This window comes from Silene latifolia, chromosome 7, assembly GCF_048544455.1.
Source record: "Silene latifolia isolate original U9 population chromosome 7, ASM4854445v1, whole genome shotgun sequence".
Classification (NCBI taxonomy): Eukaryota; Viridiplantae; Streptophyta; class Magnoliopsida; order Caryophyllales; family Caryophyllaceae; genus Silene; species Silene latifolia.
The window spans coordinates 58,356,230-58,363,324 of record NC_133532.1 but is presented as its reverse complement, the minus strand read 5'-3'; the positions used below and the strand labels follow the sequence as shown (position 1 = coordinate 58,363,324).

General features: G+C 35.7%; 1 non-coding gene across 1 annotated transcript; it reads right to left on the bottom strand.

The window, feature by feature from the left end:
- Window positions 1-6,323: 6,323 nt before the first annotated feature.
- On the bottom strand, window positions 6,324-6,427 carry LOC141593327 (small nucleolar RNA R71). Its single transcript, XR_012521418.1, has one exon. It is a non-coding gene; the product is annotated as a small nucleolar RNA R71 (small nucleolar RNA).
- Window positions 6,428-7,095: the final 668 nt, after the last annotated feature.

The window sequence follows — 7,095 nt, the reverse complement described above, 5'->3', positions numbered from 1 at the left end:
AGCGAATGAGATATCATGTTTTGAGGATGGAGTTATTTTATCTCCCATACAAGTAATGAAGTCCTATAGACACATTACATAATAAATTTTATTATAGGCTATTATTCCCCGAGAATAATATGGCATTGCTTTACTGATATACTAAAAGTATAAAAGTATATCACAAGCAGTGGTTAAGTATGAGGATGTATATATTTTCATGAGTTATGTGTTTATTTTAAAACACTGTTCTTCCCACCAGAAGTGGGCATTACTTCACTTTTGAAATAAGAGTGATAATGAGACCAACATATAATATATTGTGAAGTAAATGGTCGAAAAATACAACTAATTCGAAAGTTATTGCATCATCTCAAATCCTTTAAGGGAATAATTGATTCATAAGTTGAACTGTGATCAACTTACATTTATTATCATGTTATACAGCATATTGAAACATGCGTTGTGATAAGCATGCATATGTCATCATTGTATATGTTGATGATTATAATTATTGGGCATATGAAAATACTCAAAGAATAATATATTTCCTATTGGAATATTGACGAGTCTTGCCTACATATATGATTCACCTATTGTGTCATATGTCACATCATTTATCCGGTTGGATAAAGTATTACTAACCATAAGATTAGCATGATGAATATAGGCAACAAAAATATGGCATGTGATGAGCGAAATTATTGAGATACATCCAATTCTTATTAAAGATTGTCGTGTATTTTTGGCAAACCAAGAAAGTTGACCTGAAATGATTCAGATGTGACAAATTAAAGCCATCCGGGTTCTTACTATACCCGTTTTGATAAACCTTGAGTTTATTTTCAAGAAAAGATAAGTGCTGAAATTCTCTCGTGTAGAAATTTTTTATTAAAGGCAAGGCACTACACTGTGATTGAGTGTATATGATGTTGGAGATCTAAACTACTCGATATTGATTACAGAACTTAAATGTTCGTGTATGGATTGACACTATATTGTGGGACTCGTAGTCACATAATGATTTTTCCGAGTAGTTCCCGTGATTAAAAATCACATTCTGATTTTTATATGAAATCATTGATCTCTTGAATTGGGCATTGTGATTCAGTACATTTAAAGTCCAACTGCATTATATGTTTCTCCCCGAAATATTTTGTTATTGTACAAAGATGCCCATATAAATTTTCATCGATAATATGAGAAATTGAGATCTAAGGTGGTTATGATAAATATTTAGACTATACATTGGTTATAGTTTTTACCACCTTAGGGGGAGAAAAGTGAATTCAAGTTGGTAAAAACAAAATTGATCCCATAGTGAACCAAAAGTTCAGAGAAGGTTATACATTAAATTCATTGAGTAGAGGTTTTTGAATTTGATATAACCATATGTTTTACCAGATTAATACAAATATATACACTTGAAGTGTATTATAATAAAAGTCAAAATGAATTGACGGTTCCAATGAATGTGAAATAGCAAGTTCAAGCAGTTGGTATGACATATAATTGATATATTTGAAGTGTCCCTGAAGTGACATGATATCTGAAGGATAATAGATGGCTTGAATGAATATAATGGTACCACATACATATTCAGATTCAGATATCATTAAACAGTACTGATATCATCAACAGATGATGAAATTATATCGATATATTTATGGAACCTACATACATTTGCGTGCGATATTTTATGAACTTTATAAATGGGGATCGTAAATTTAAGTCCATTTTGATTGTCGACATATAATCAATGATTATAAATGAGCTCATGGACTAGAAATCCAGTTATTGACCTGAAGTCAATCCAAATTATGAATATTGGAAAAAAAACTGTACAGTTTACATTTTGAGTCATCATCAAGTGCATATAGATAGTAAGTTCATCATTGCGTATTAGTTTTAATATTTACATTATTATTGCATATTTGTTAGGATATGTTATTTAGAACTTAGTTTCATATCATATGCATGCACATGTTTCATAATATAATTTTGAATGGATAATGTTGGAAAGGAGAAATATATATGTTCTACTCCTCTGAGTATAACTCCCTGTAGGAGCCTCTTATAAATGATCACCAATTGTTAATGCTTGATCAATTGAGTTATTAAAAACTCTTGATGAAATATATAAACCTCTACAGTATGATGGAAAGATATCGTGATTAGTTCCAAAATGGAACATCAAAACTCCTATAGAGTTTATTTGAAAAGTTATTGTCTCAACTTGAAATTTGAGCATATTGGAATTTAGATTTGAATGAGCTTTTTGTTAAACATGTGGAATTAAGTTTATGATCCAGAATTACCATAACGATTAGAATAATGTAGTGCAAATCTACAATGAGAATTTCAATCCATACATATATGGTTTAGCAAAGAAAATCGCTCATAGGTATTGGATAATTTATTCAATAATTATTGAATTGATTCTCCTTAAGACAAGGATTAAGGAATTATGGCTACACTCTTTTTCCCTTTGACTAGATTTTTGTCACAACGGATTTTTCCTAGCAAGGTTTTTAACGAGGTAGCACTATAAGCGCATTATTACACTATAGTTTAGTCATGTCATCATGATTGATTGAGATGACAATTGTTTTAGACATATAATGTTATGTCGTTTATTGAGGAGAAACTATATCATCCATTGCGCAAACTCTATCAAAATTATGAAGGTATTAATTGAAATGAAGAACCAAGAGTTATGAAATGATTATATCCAGATTGTGAGTTGTCAAAGAAATATGATATCGAAGCTGTCATGAATTTCTATTAATCGAAGATTCAAGTTTATTAACCACAATAGGTACTACTTCAACGATCGAGAGGTTATGTCAAATCATGGATCATTCAAGATTTATCAAGTTATATAATCATCAAGTAGAGTAGCACGCGCTGCACTCTTTTTCCTTAGCCATGGTTTTGTCCCACTGGGTTTTCCATGGAAAGGTTTTAACGAGGCAGCATGTTATGCGTATTTGAAGATTAGTGTACTCTTTTCCTTCACTAGTGCTTTTCCCACATGGTTTTCTAGGAAGGTTTTTAACGAGCCATCTTCTGCAGTGATGGACATCCAAGGGGGAGTTTTATGAAATATTATAGTATAATATTATATGGATGTCCATATCTTAGAATATTCTGAAATGTATTATCTTATGGAAACTTTACTTTGATTGTATGTGTATATATACCCCCTCATAATGGAATAATATACAGTTCTGTCTCTTTCTATCTTTTCTCTACTATACCCTCGTGTCTTTATTTCACAACATCTCCAACCTAGTAGGTATCGTGTGTTTTTATGATCTCTACTTCGTATTTTTTGATTTTTTGGAACGTTTATAATCCCCTAACCTTTTTGATTAAACATTTGCGTAACTTGTAACCTTCGCTTTCTATTTTATCAGTTTGTTTACTTAATTGATGGTATGACGGCTTATTTAATTTAATTTAATTTTATCTTATCACATAATTAGTCTCTAATAATATTACCCCATAACTAACTTAAATATTATACTCACACCAGCAAAGTTGGTGTTGGTGGGTCGAATTGGGTTGAGGTGATGGTAGAGAATGAGGATTCGTGTGGGGTGGTTTTTGGAAACGAAAAAGAAAATATGGTTTTTAGTAAGGATGATGGTGGCGAGAATGAAAAGCAAAGGAATTGTTTATTAGCGCAAGTGGTGGTATGACGAGGACCGAGGAAGAGGTAGTTCATTTTTTGTTCGAATGAATCCCAAACTTAACGCTCTATCCTTTCTTGTACTCTCGTGAACTTTGGTCCTGCACTCTTTCTCTTGCTAGCCTTTTCCAAAGGGCATTGGGCCAAGCCTATAGGTTCTTAGGCAGATGCCGACAACTTTGGAAAACATGTTTCAAGGGCGGGCTTTCGGTAACATATATAGCTACTCTAGAGTAGACAAGGGCTTGGTTTAGAAGCTCATGATCCGAACGCCGACCTCTGCTATCCATTATAATGCGCCAAAACTAAACCTCTGGAAATTCTTGTCATCTTTTGCTTCATGTCTTGTAGCCATTTTGAATGCGGTTTATGAGTTCAGCAAAAGGGCAACTAATTCTCATGCTTTTCCTCGGAAAATAAAAAAAATAAACAAAATCTTGTTGAGACAAATTGATTTTTGGCCTTAAACTGATATGTAAATGATACGTGCATTTTATATAATCTTTTTAGCCTATTTTTGCACGTATTTCCATGTAATTTTGTACCGTTTTATATTGCATTATGCCCCGAAATGGCTACTTTGGTTCGTTTTGTCTGTTTTGTAGGAATGAACCTGAAAGTGGTGGAATCGTACCCTTTTCGTCCTGTTTTGCATGCATTTTGAGGAGTTGGGAATTTTAGAGCGAGATACTGCATTGGGATGCGTGAAGGAATGGTCAACGAAGCAGTCGGCAACGAGTTGAAGCTTATTTTGGAGGAAGAACACTCGATCGAGGAGTATTTCGGTCGATCGAGTGCTTTTATATGCTGAGGAGGTCGATCGAGTAATTTATTTTACTCGATCGAAGTGTTGATTTGAGGCTTTCCTCGATCGAGTAACATTTTTACTCGATCGAAAGGATCTTATGCTGAAGTCCTCGATCGAGTGGTTCTAAACTACTCGATCGAGAGGATTGGAGTTTACACGGGCCTTAATTAACCCGGGTTGCTTATTTTAGTTATGGACTTTGTATTTTCTATTTAAGCATCGTGTGATTAGGTCATTAGGACTTCTTTTGATCTCTTAACACTTCTTTATGTCACTCTTACTCTTAATCTTTCCCTAAACTTTTCTACTGTAAACTTTGCTTTTGGGTTATTTTGCTTGGATCTCGTTGTTCTTTACGCCGGAATTCTTGTTATTGTAATCCTTCTCTCCTTCTAATCTTAATCTGGCTTTTATTTGCTTTAATTCCTTTGTTCTCTCTTCTTTAATTTCTGCCCTAAGTTTTATTTATGCAATTTTATTATTATTTCACCATGTCTATTGTTAGTTATTTCATCATTATTAATATTGACAACATTAACCATATGAGTAGCTAAATTCATTCATGTTGGGATTAGGGGATCTATGGTAGAATTGTGACGATGTAGCGAATAGGCTAGATGACTTAATTGTGATAATCTGTACCCATAGCAATATAATTATAATACCGACTTAGTTGAGTGCACGCTTCTAATTTATCCTTTAATCTGGTTAAATTTATTCCTGGATCGGAAGATTGGACTAAATAGACCTGCTATTAACAGTAGACTACCCCGACGAGGACGGAAGTTAAGTTAGTGGAAATCTAGGATAGAAAGTGGACCGGAAGGACCTTTCAATATCCGTCTCACAATAAATTATCTAGACTATTTGCAGTTGAGTCATTAGACTATCGTAGTGAACCGAAATCCCGACATGTTCCCTCTTTATTGATCATCTTATTCACATTTTCTTGCCTTTACTGCTCTTTCCTTGCTACTCTTTCCCTTAAAACTTTTAGTTTAGAAAATCAATTTACAACCCCCATTTGTGACCAAATAGACGGACCTTTAACAGATATCTTGCCTCCCTGTGGAGATCGACCTGACTTCTCTAGCTGTATTCGTTAGTGCCAGTTGGTTATTTTTGGTAGGTACACGACTAGCCTGTCAAATTTTGGCGCCGTTGTCGGGGAGGCAATGACCCTATCTGTTTTTGTTTTCGTTTATTTTTATCCGTCTCAGGGAATTTTTATTCCTTGAGACAGTTCTCATTTATCTCTTTCATGTTGTGTATGCCCAGGTCAAAGAGGTCGGAGTTAGTTTCAGCTGATTCTGAGCCAGAAAGACTATTTCGGCGTATACTCCGTTTGCAAAGAGAACTTCGAAAGGAATAATTGAGTACATTCGAACCCGAGCTACAACATTTTCTATTTGCAGAAGATCAATCTTTAGAAGAAGATAATCTCATTTCTGCCAACCAACCAGTAAAGATGCCGAATATTGCAAGTCACTCGGAGCCTAAAGCATCCTTTATTCCCAAGGGTTTAAACCTCCAGATTGAGGATGGCAACACCTTTGATATCAAACCGTCTTACATAAATCTGGTGGAGAGAAATATGTATAGGGGTGTGGCGAGTGAAGACCCAAGGAAGCATATGGAGGTCTTTACTGATTACTGCTTTACTATTCCGCTACAAAGGGAGTAACTCAAGACAAGATAAAGGAGGTGCTGTTTCCTTTTTCTTTGACTGACTCAACCCGTGAGTGGTTGACCGATTTGGACCGAACAACTGCTGGGATCACCAACTGGGAGACTCTCGTGCTTGCCTTCTATAAAAGATATTTTCCTCCGCAGCGCACTAATCAGCTGAGGGGAAAGATAACGAGTTTTAAGCAGGCACCTGACGAGACATTCTATGAAGCTTGGTGTTGGTTCAAGAAATTGGTGAGGTCTCTTCCTCATCGCGGTTTTGATCAATGGTTTTTGTGCAACCAATTTTATAATGGGTTGTACGATGACCATAGAGCTATTCTGGACGCCTCATCCAACGGTAGATTTCAGAAAAATATTGATGACGATAAGGGATGGGGCATTATTGAGGAGATGGCGACCCATTGTACTGAATATGGGAACCCACGGGATGGTATTCGAACAGTCCATTCAGTTGATAAGGCAGTTGTGGCTCAGCTGGAAGCCATGAATGCCCGTTTTGATAGATTGGAGCTGCAATCTATTGGGGAGCCACAGACGGTTCATCTGTTGACTAGACAGAAAGCTGACATTTGTGAGAGATGTGGAGGAGATGACAGTCATACCGCTATTGACCGTCTTACTGAGAAAGAACAGGTCCTTGCTTTTCAATAATACAGGCAAGGAGGGGGTTCTTATTACAACAATCAAGGGGTTATCCATCCTAATTTGAGGTGGACAAGTCAAAATGTGCTCAATCCCACTCCTCCACCGCAGCAGAAGCCATATGTCCCTCCTCATAAAGCTCAACAAGGCTTCCAAAAGCCTCCTTCCTTTCCTCCACCAAATCAAGGCGCATCATCTTCAGATGGGGTAAGTGAGTTAGCTGAGTTAAAGACACTGTTGCAGTCGTTGACAAAGCAATGGCAGTTAAGTGACCAACAGA